Source organism: Salvelinus sp. IW2-2015, unplaced genomic scaffold (assembly GCF_002910315.2).
Source record: "Salvelinus sp. IW2-2015 unplaced genomic scaffold, ASM291031v2 Un_scaffold2949, whole genome shotgun sequence".
NCBI lineage: Eukaryota > Metazoa > Chordata > Actinopteri > Salmoniformes > Salmonidae > Salvelinus > Salvelinus sp. IW2-2015.
In genome coordinates, this window is record NW_019944244.1 from 41,204 (window position 1) to 48,309 (window position 7,106).

The 7,106-nt window shown below is 45.9% G+C and overlaps 1 pseudogene; it reads left to right on the forward strand.

Moving 5' to 3' along the window:
* Positions 1-7,106, forward strand: part of LOC112075037 (LIM domain only protein 7-like) — a 69,576-nt pseudogene that overhangs the window by 32,652 nt on the left and 29,818 nt on the right.

A 7,106-nucleotide genomic window follows, 5' to 3' on the forward strand; every position in this document is an offset into this window, starting at 1 on the left:
TCCCATGCCACCCTATTCCCTAGATAGGCGCAGGTAGCCTAGTGTTAGAGCGTTGGGCCAGCCCTATTCCCTATATAGGGCGCAGGTAGCCTAGCTGGTTCACTCATCCCTAATGGCGCAGTAGCCTAGTGGTTAAAGCGTTGGCCCAGTAACCGAAAGGTCACGTTTCCCAATACCCGAGCAGACAGATGAAACATGCCCTTCAGAACAAGTCCTAACTTTGCTCCAGGGGCGCCGTACGGCTGACCCTGTAAACAACACCTATCATACTACTATGACTGACCCTGTAAAAACAACCATCATACTACTATGACTGACCCTGTAAAACAACACCTATCATACTACTATGATGACCCTGTAAAAACAACACCTATCATACTACTATAACGATGAACACCTATCATACTACTATGACTGACCCTGTAAAATAACACTACATACTGACCATATATACTATGACTGACCCTGTAAACAACACCTACACTACTATGACTGACCCTGTACAAACAACACCTATCATACTATAGACGACTACACCTGTAAAACAAACACTCATACTACTAGCGTACACTATGACTGACCCTGTAAAACAACACTCATCACTACTATGACTGACCTGTACAACAAACACCTATCATACTACTATGACTGACCCTGTAAACAACACCTATCTACTACTATCAACAAACCTATCATACTACATGACTGACCCTGTAAAACAACACCTATTACCCTCAACAACCTCTCATACTACTATGACTGACCCTGTAAAAACACAACCTATCATACTATGACTGACCCGTAAAACACACCCTATCACTACTATGGCTGACCCTGTAAAACAACACCTATCATACTACATGACTGACCCTGTAAACAACACCTATCATACTACTATGGCTGGACCTGAAACACACCTATCATACTACTAGACTGACCCTGTAAAACAACACCTATCAACTACTATGACTGACCCTGTACAACAACACCTATCATACTACTATGACTGACCCTGTAAAACAACACCTATCATACTACTATGACTGACCCTGAAACAACACCTATCACACTACTATGACTGACCCTGTAAAACAACACCTATCATACTACTATGACTGACCTGTAAACAACACCTATCATACTACTATGACTGACCCTGTTAAACAACACCTATCATACTACTATGACTGACCCTGTAAAACAACACCATCATACTACTATGACTGACCCTGTAAAACAACACCTATCATACTACTATGCTGACCCTGTAAAACAACACCTTCATACTACTATGACGTGACCCTGTAAAACAACACCTATCATACTACTATGGCTGACCCTGTAAACAACACCTGTCATACTACTATGACTGACCCTGTAAAACAACACCTATCATACTACTATGACTGACCCTGTAAAACAAACACCTAATCATACTACTATGACTGACCTGTAAAAACAACACCTATCATACTACTATGACTGACCCTGTAAAACAACACCTATCATACTACTATGACTGACCCTGTAAAACAACAACCTATCATACTACTATGACTGACCCTGTAAAACAACACCTATCATACTACTATGACTGACCTGTAAACAACACCTATCATACTACATGACTGACCCTGTAAAACAACACCTTCTACTACTTGGCTGACCCTGTAAAACAACACCTATTTGCATACTATGACTGACCCTGTAAAACTCTGTCCTGTCTTCTATTACCTACAGTTGGAGAACTCTCTACTGAAGGAAACGGTCCCTGCTCCCCACAAGACTGCTCCCTCACGCCCCCAGAAAATGGTCACTATCTCCGAGGTCGCTGTCAGGGTCAGCCCTGGGCCACAGCCAATCAGAGCAGTGTGAACCAGGAAGTAAATGAGGAGGGTGGGAGCGACCCAGCCCTCCATCCTGAAGGCCAGAGGTGGTCCCGGACCTACCACCCACCCCAAACCCAGCGGAAGGGACCCCCACCCCTTCTCTCCTGCCCAGCCTCCCTGTCTCAGTCAGACAGAATGCTCTGCACAGGTGAGCTCTGCACAGGTGAGCTCTGCACAGGTGACTCTGCACAGGTGAGCTCTGCACAGGTGAGCTCTGCGAGCCTGCACAGGTGAGTCTCACAGTGAGTCTCACAGGTGAGCTCTGCACAGGTGAGCTCTGCACAGGTGAGCTCACCTTTACTGAGAAACACATCAGCCGTAACTGGGCTTCATAATTAGGCCAGAGTTTTACCCTATTTTTTTTATTATTTATTTCACCTTTATTTAACCAGTGACTGTTACACCTTTATTTAACCAGGTAAGGCCAGTTAGACACTTTATTACATAGGCCCAGTGAGAACACTTTATTTAACCAGGTAGGCCAGTGAGAACACCTTTATTTAACCAGGTAGGCCAGTTGAGAACAACCTTTATTTAACCAGGTAGGCCAGTTGAGAACACCTTTATTTAACCAGGTAGGCCAGATTGAGAACACTGTTATTTCCAGGAGCAGTTGAAAACACCTTTATTTAAACCAGGTAGGCCAGTTGAGAAACACTTTATTTACCAGGTAGCTGGAACACCGAACGGTAGCCATGGGCTTTTAACCGTGCTGAGAAACACCTTATTTAAACCAGGGTAGGCCAGTTGAGAACACCTTTATTTAACCAGGTAGGCCAGTTGAGAACACCTTTATTTCAACAGGTTAGGCCAGTGGAGGAACACCTTTATTTAACCAGTAGGCCAGTTGAGAACACCTTTATTTAACCAGGTAGCCTAGTTGAGAACACCTTTATTTAACCAGGTAAGGCCAGTTGAGAAACAACCTTATTTAACCAGGTAGGCAGTGAGAACACCTTATTTTAACCAGGTAGCCAGTTAGAGAACACCCTTTATTAACCAGGATAGCCTTGAGAACACTATACTAGCCATTGGACTTTAAACCAGGTAGGCCAGTTGAAGAACACCTTTATTTAACCAGGTAGGCCAGTTGAGAACACCCTTATATTAAACCAGGTAGGTCAGTTGAGAACAACCTTTATTTTAACCAGGTAGGCCAGTTGAGAACAACTTTAATTTAACCAGTTAAGGCCAGTTGAGAAACACCTTATTTAACCAGGTAGGCCAGTTGAGAACACCTTTATTTAACCAGGGTAGGCCAGTTGAAACACCTTTATTTAACCAGTAGTACGCCAGTGAGAACAACCTTTATTTTAACCAGGTAGGCCAGTTGAGAACACCTTTATTTAACCAGGTAGGCCAGTTGAGAACACCTTTATTTAACCAGGTAGGGCCAGTTGGAACACCCTTTATTTACAACCAGGTAGGCCAGTTGAGAACACCTTTATTTAACCAGGTAGGCCAGTGAGAACACCTTTATTTTAACCACGGTCAGGCCAGTTGAGAACACCTTTATTTAACCAGGTAGGCCAGATGAGAAACACTTTATTTAACCAGGTAGGCCAGTTGAGACGACACCTTTATTTAACCGCAGGTAGGCCCCAGTTGAAGAACACCTTTATTTAACCAGGTAGGCCCAGTTGAGAACACCTTTATTTAACCAGGTAGGCCAGTTGAAACACCTTTATTTAACCAGGTAGGCCAGTGAGAACACCTTTAGATTAACAGGTAGGCCTAGTTGAGACACCTTATACCCTTGAAACTTTATTTAACCAGGTAGGCCAGTTGGAACAACTTTATTTAACCAGGTAGGCAGTTAGATACACCTTTATTTTAACCAGGTTAGGCCAGTGAGAACACCTGTATTTAAACCAGGTAGGCCAGTTTGAGAACACTTTATTTAACCAGGATAGCCCAGTTGAGAACACCTTTATTTAACCAGCTTCAGGCATTGTGAGAACACTTTATTGTAACAGTAGGCAGTTGGAAACACAACTTGTATTTAAACCACGTAGGCCAGTTGAGAACACCTTTTACGTTAACCAGGTAGGGCCAGTTGTGAGAACACCTGTTAATTTAACCCAGGTAGGGCCAGTGGGAACCACCTTTATTTAAACCAGAGGCCAGTTGAGAACACCTTTATTAACCAGTTAGGCCAGTTGAGAACACCTTTATTTAACCAGTAGGCCAGTGAGCGAACAGCCTTTATTAACCAGTAGGCCAGTTGAGACACCTTTATGTTAACCCAGGTAGGCCAGTTGAGAACACCTTTCATTAACCCAGGTAGGCCAGTTGAGAACACCTTTATTTACCAGTAGGCCAGTGAGAACACCATTTATTTAACCAGGCTAGGCCCAGTTGAGAACACCTTTATTTTAACCAGGGAGGCCATTGAGAACACCTTTTATTTAACCAGGGTAGCGCCAGTTGAGAACAAGTTCTCAATTACAACTGTTGACCTGCCAAGATAAAGCAAAAGCAGTGCCGACACAAACAACAACAGATTATAGATGGATAAACCTACAGTCAGAAACACAATAGAAAAGTCTGTATACAGTGTGTGCAAATTAGCGTAAGATTAGGGAGGTAGGCAATAAAATAGGCCATAGTGGTGAAATAAATACAATTTAGCAATTAAAACACTGAGTGATAGATTTGCAGAAAGATGAATGTGCAAGTAGAGATACTTGGGGAGCCAAAATAAATAACATATTGGGATGAGTAGTTGGATGAGCTATTTACAGATGGGCTATGTACAGTGGCCCAATTGATCTGTAAAACTGCTCTGACACGCTGGTAACTTAAAGCTATGAGGGAGATTTATGAGTCGCCAGTCATTGGCATCAGAAACTGGAAGGAAGGTCGCAAATTGAGAATTGGCTTTGGGGATGACCAGCTGGAGCGCGTGCTACGGTTGGGTGTGCTATGGTGACCATGAGCTGAGATAAGGGGGGGGCGGGGGGGGGGATTGACCTAGCAGAGACTTATAGATGACCTGGAGCCAGTGGGTTTGGTGACAATATGAAATGGGGAGGCTTGGGAAAGTTGCTGTGGGGGTGCAGACTCTTGAGTAGGTAGGGGTAGCCAGGTGGAAAGCATGGCCAGCCGTAGAAAAATGCTCTGCACAGGTGAGCTCCACAGTCTTTACCTTGAGAAACACATCAGCCGTAACTGGGCTGTCATAATTAGGGCCAGAGTTTTACCCTATTTTTTTATTTATTTTTTATTTCACCTTTATTTAACCAGGTCGGCCAGTTATTTCACCTTTATTTAACCAGGTCGGCCAGTTATTTCACCTTTATTTAACCAGGTCGGCCAGTTGAGAACAAGTTCTCATTTACAATTGTGACCTGGCCAAGATAAAGCAAAGCAGTTCGACACATACAACAACACAGAGTTACACATAAACAAACATACAGTAGAAAAATCTGTATACAGTGTGTGCAGAGGAGGTAAGATTAGGGAGGTAAGGCAATAAATAGGCCATAGTGGCGAAATACGTGCAAGTAGAGATACTGGGGTGCAAAGGAGCAAAATAAATAACAGTATGGGGGCAGAGGGGGGTCTATAACAAGTGGTAACGGTGAGAGACTTGTTTCTGGAAAGGTGGATTTTTAAAAGTAGAAGCTCGATTGTTCGGGTACAGACCTGGATAGTAAGACAGAACTCTACAGGCCATCTCTGCATTAGATTGCAACACCGCCCAGTTTGGAAGTTATATCTTGTCGGAAAATGTTGTAGTTAGGGATGGAAATTTCAGTGAATAAAGCAAACTTAGGGAGAAGGCTTCTAATGTTAACATGCATGAAACCAAGGCTTTTACGGTTACAGAAGTCAACAAATGAGTGCGCCTGGGGAATGGGAGTGGAGCTAGGCGCTGCAGGGCCTGGATTAACCTCTACATCACCAGAGGAACAGAGGAGGAGTAGGTTAAGGGTATGGCTAAAGGCAATAAGAACTGGTCGTCTAGTGTGTTCGGAACAGAGTAAAGGGAGCAGGTTTCTGGGTGCGGAGGAATAGATACAAGGCATAATGTACAGACAGGTATGGTAGGATGTGTATACAGTGGAGGTAAACCTAGGCATTGAGTGACGATGAGAGGTTTGTCTCTAGAGACACCATTTAAACAAGGTGAGGTCACCGCATGTGTGGGAGGTGGAACAAAAGGACTAGCTAAGGCATATTGAGCAGGGCTGGAGGCTCTACAGTGAAATACGACAATAATCACTAACCAAAACGGCATATTGACATTCGGGAGAGGCATGCGTAGGCGAGTGATCATAGGGTCCAGTGAGTAGCTAGGCGAGCTGTTGACACGGCGATTCAGACGGCTAGCGGGCCGAGGCTAGCAGAGGGGGACGTCGCGACGGAGGAGTCTGTTGACACGGCGATTCAGACCCCGGTCAACTCCTGCCAGTCTGCGCAGCGCGATTCAACCCAGAGCATATCGGAGACTGCTTCCTCATCTCCACTTCTCCAGATTCCTACCGCAAGCTCTGAACCTTTTCACCTAGATCATCACAGCTAGCTAGCTGCTATCCGAATGGCTACTCCTGGCTAACGTCTTTTCGCAGCTAGCTAACTGCTATCCGAATGGCTACTCCTGGCTAACGTCTCTGTCCGGAAGCAAGCACCAGTTAGCCTCGTACTAGGCCATCTCCCGGCTAGCTGAAGAGGTCCATCAGCCAATTTCTTGGGCTCAATACCTTTTCTGCCAATTGGCCTGGACCCTTTTACTGCCTACACGGAGCCCTACACGGAGCCTGCACGGAGCCCTACACGGAGCCCTACACGGAGCCCTACACGGAGCCCTACACGGAGCCCTACACGGAGCCCTACACGGAGCCCTACACGGAGCCCTGGTCTGCCAACATAACCGTCCGAGAGGGCTACAACAGACTCCTCCGTCGCGACGTCCCCTCTGCTAGCCTCGGCCCGCTAGCCGTCTGAATCGCCGTGTCAACAGACTCTTCCGTCGCGACGTCCCCCTCTGCTAGCCTCGGCCCGCTAGCCGTCTGAATCGCCGTGTCAACAGACTCCTCCGTCGCGACGTCCCCCTCTGCTAGCCTCGGCCCGCTAGCCGTCTGAATCGCCGTGTCAACAGACTCTTCCGTCGCGACGTCCCCTCTGCTAGCCTCGGCCCCCTAGCCGTCTGAATCGCCGTGTCAACAGACTCTTCCGTCGCGACGTCCCCTCTGCTAGCCTCGGCCGCTCGCT